The sequence below is a fragment of the Lactuca virosa genome, chromosome 7 (genome assembly GCF_052849685.1).
Source record: "Lactuca virosa cultivar CGN04683 chromosome 7, Lactuca_virosa_CGN04683_v6, whole genome shotgun sequence".
In the NCBI taxonomy this organism is placed as follows: Eukaryota; Viridiplantae; Streptophyta; class Magnoliopsida; order Asterales; family Asteraceae; genus Lactuca; species Lactuca virosa.
Genome location: NC_136432.1, coordinates 100,076,613 through 100,081,169, shown reverse-complemented (window position 1 = coordinate 100,081,169; position 4,557 = coordinate 100,076,613).

Below are 4,557 nucleotides of genomic sequence, written 5' to 3'. Positions count from 1 at the left end.
AGTCACCAAGCAAAGGGATTAGGGTTTCTACCCTTAAACCCTAGCTTTGGCTCTAAGCTAGCTCACCTATATAAGGAGCCTTGGCCTTCATTTTCGAAACTCCTAACCCTAAGAAAGATCTGGCCAAAATTCCCTTCTCCTCTCGTGCCTTGGGTGTGAACCATTAGAGGCGCGGCACTTATGGCGCTTGCTACCAAAGGTTTGGAAGAAGAAATTAAGGTTGTTTACTACAACAATCTTCAAGGTTAGTATTTCTTGTTCTTATTAGCTTGTTAGTTCATAGGAAAAGTTTTTGTTCTCTAGGGTTAATAGTATGTTGCTTTACTTGAAAGACATAGATCAAACTAGGTTGCATGTGCCCTAATTAATTGAAATTGTTTTTGATTATTTTCCGCTTATGGGATTGAACTTGTAACCCTAAAAACCCATCACCTTCTTCCTTCTTTAGCTTCAAGGAACACCAAAACTAGCTCAATAATGGAGGAAAAAGGGATTAGGGTTTTACTTAGGGTTTGAGGGGCTGATGGAGGCTAAGGATGAGCAAATCCTAGCCTTCTCATTCCTTTAAATATGGAGCAAACCCGAAAAACAGAGTTTTCACATCAGCCGTCCACCACACCGTGGCCAATACTGTGACACCGTGGTGGCTTAATAAAACACACAATCCTTCTCACCTCGCCATGTTGTGGTGGTGCCTTCACCACACCGTAACAAACCTAAGAAAGATAACTCCAATTACATAAAAAGTACCTCAAGATCTGGGTGTTACACTTAAGAACAACTAAAATACAAGTGAAGACTAGCATCTTGTCACAACTAGCATACTTAGCTAGGAAATTCTATCTATGTATGATCAACTCTTGATGTATCTTGAAACTTTAAGATTGATACTATACATGTTAGTCATTTCAAAAACAGCTATTCAAATCAAAACTCACTCGTGAAGCCCAAAAATCTAATACAATACGTTTCATACACTCAACTTTGGGTTGTAACCCTAATTCTACCCGGTTCAAACCCCTTTTGGGCTAGGAATCATTTATTGGGCCTAATGGGCTAATAAGCTCACAACTTGATTATTTTAGGCTAAGAATCCTTATATGGGCCCTAGTTGGACCCACATTCATTAAACTATAACATTTTGGGTCATAAGACTTTTTATGGGCCTTATTGGACCTAAAATGTCTCACTTTGTTTTATGGGCCTTATTGGGCCGTAAACAACTTTCTTGAACCTTATTGGGCCGTAAACCCATTTCTTTATCATTATTGGGCCGTAAACCCACCCCTTTTAACATTTTGGGCCGAAAACTCATATGTAGGCCCATATGGATCAAAAACCTCTAATGAGCCAAGGCTATATCAATCCCAAGGTCCATATTTTTCCTTATTCCTCTCATTCACGGTTATATGTATAAATATATTTATATATTTGGTAAAAAAAAACTTATAGGAATTAAATCAAGACACCTAAGTTTTGCATGGTGGAAATCCATGCAAAATGACCATCAAATATCTAGGTTATGAAGTAATTAACCATTAGGTAAAAACCACTAAACCTCTTTATCTCTCTTCTTCTCTTCTTATTCTCGGCCTCCCCTCTCTATTTCACACTTGAATTCATTTCTAAACTTCCTTCTAAATCTTCAAGGATACCTCCATATTCCTCCTAAAAATTGTGATTTGGTGTATGATTTCAAAAGGGTTCTTCAACAAAGAATCATCCTTTTGGTAAGTTGTTGTATAACTCTATGGTTTAACTTCAAGTTACACTAAAAATCTCTCCTTAAACCACTCTCATTTCGTGTTCATGATCCAAGAACCACCCACATTTTCAAGATCTCTTCAAGAAGCTTGCTAGGTCGAAAACATCGCCCTCTCTTCTTCGAAAATCGAATCCATCAACCAAAGTGACTTCATACCCCCTATTTTCGAATTTTACTTGGTGTTGGGGGAGAATACATGTTGATTTGTGTACATCTATGTGTAAATGCATGTACACGTGTGTTTTTCATGATTTGTGTTGTGATTATGTGTTGTGATTATGTGTTGAAATCTTCATAAACTCGAAAAATATGCTAACACATAATGGTATTTGTGAAACGAACTACTAGATGCAACATAATATGAAAATGAAAGGATTAAATCATTTCAAGGATGTTTGAAACTAACAAAAATCATGTAAAGGGCCAAAATGGACAAAGTAAACAAAAAGTGAGGATCTTTTGTCAACTCACGATTTTAAGAGGACTAAAAGAGTCATTTTTAAACAAAAGGGGGTCTTTATGATATTCATGGTTTTAAAAGGGCCAAAAGTTTAGATTTTCACAAAATGGGCCTCAAATTGGGCCGTCACGGTTTTATGGGCTAAACTTGTAAATTTTTGGCTTTTATGATTTAAATTCTCATTTTACACAAAATCGGCCTTCACGGTTTTAAGGTTCTTGTGAGACACGTTCATTCATTCGTAACTACCCAATGTACAACCTTTATCCTGTAGTTATAACCAGAGTCTCCTGGAGGGAGAGCGAGATTTGTGTATAGATCTATACGGGGTTGACACCCCACACCTGAGCTGTTCGCTACAGTTAGACTATTCCAGTCTAGGGTGACAAACCTTACCGTAAACAAGTCGGAGTCTGAAAAACGTCATGACGGGCGGATCAGTCATTATCAAGTATGGTTAAAACGAATCAAAAAGAAATTAACTCCACTGTAAATTTACGGAATACATAAACAATTCTACCATTACAACTTTATACAAACACCAACTTACGGTATTTGAGTATTAATACTACAATACCTTTACAAGCAGAAAATATCGGATTTTCTGGGAAAAACGTACATTATACGTCACCTTCTATTTACAAGAAAACATCGGATTTTCTGGAATACTTTCCTTATACATTTGCAAAACACACATGCATTAACACAAAATTTGATAGAAAGCGTCCAAACCATTTGTTTCATTTACAGAAAATATCGGATTTTCTGGTGTTTACAAATTTAAACAAAACTTTTCATACAAACATGCTTATGAACTGACCAACATTATATATGTTGACCGTTTTCAAAATAACTTGTATTCTCAGGAAATCGTTAAACAGGTGGACATCAGGATCATGTGGAAATTTGTTGCACCTTGTTGCTATAATAAACATTGACATTTGGATGTAACTCTTGTAAACAATTACAATGATGTAAACTCCGTATTGTTGTATTATTCTCGTGTGATGATGGTGCATGCATTGTTTCAATTATATTCACTGTGATGATATTACAAGATGAAGTCACTCAACCCCCGAACGTTTCTGCCGTCTGGTTCGAGGGTGTGACAAATTGGTAGCAGAGCATTGTTTATAGTGAACTGGCATATCTAATCATACAAGATATGCAACTATAAATACAATGGGACTAAAACTACTCTGAACAAAATAATTAAAATACATACCTATGTGAGCATCATTAAAAAAACAATAAGAGTCTTTAGAGGAATTGAACGTCGTGGTTAAACCCGGACAGTTATGTAGTCGTATTGGGGATAAATAGAGTCTGATCAACTATATTTATTCAAAATACAACCAACATGTGTTGGGGAGTGATCATGGTGGGCAATGAATCTAGAAACTTGCCATCTACTTATCCAAAAGTTTTAAGGAATCAAACATAAACAATTAAAATACTATAGGAGTATTTTGAAATGCTATCTACACACACTTCCCCTTACGCACTTCTCACACCTCATGCAGACTCTATGGCTGGATTTCATCATCCCGAAGATCCTTATTTCCCCAACCAGGGGAATGAAGGATGGTTAGAGCCGGAACCGGAGGAAGAACCAGAAGAATAACCAGAAGAAGAAGTCGAAGAAGGACGGGCAGAACCGATGGTGGACTTTGAAGAGGAGTCTGACGATGACGATACAGATGACTCGGATGCGGAGTCTGAAGTCAATAACCTCCCATACATGGACAGGGTGCCCCCATATAGGATGGGTCCCAACGGCCCCACGCCCCCATGGGTAAATGAGATCTGGAGGAGGAGTCGTCAACAGGGGGTGCGTCCTCCATTTGGCATGAACCGGGACTATGAGGACCTCAGTCACGGCGGACCTACGGACCGAGCCCTGCCAGTGATGGTTATGAGGATGCGTGATATAGGTGATCAGGCATAGGCAACCGTCGGTCAGATGGTTACAATGAGAGCGGAAGTTGAGCGTGCAGAGAGAATGACTCATGAGCTGGTTAAGGACTATCAACTGAGGCAAGCAGCGTTGGAGGCCCGGCTACGAGCCACCGAGCATCATCTGGCCAGGCTTCAGGGTGCTTCCACCTCATCATCAGCACCACCAGACACTTCCCGCCGCAACTAGGATCAGCTTCATCCACTACCACTATTGTTATGGTTCTCTTTTATGTGCTACTTTATGTACTATCAACCTTATGCTTAAGTGATTACACTACTCATAAGGTCGTTATGCTGTCGGATTATATATTTCTCTATGTACTGTATGCCTTTTTAAGGAAAATTTTTATGTATTAAAATGATTATTACTAGT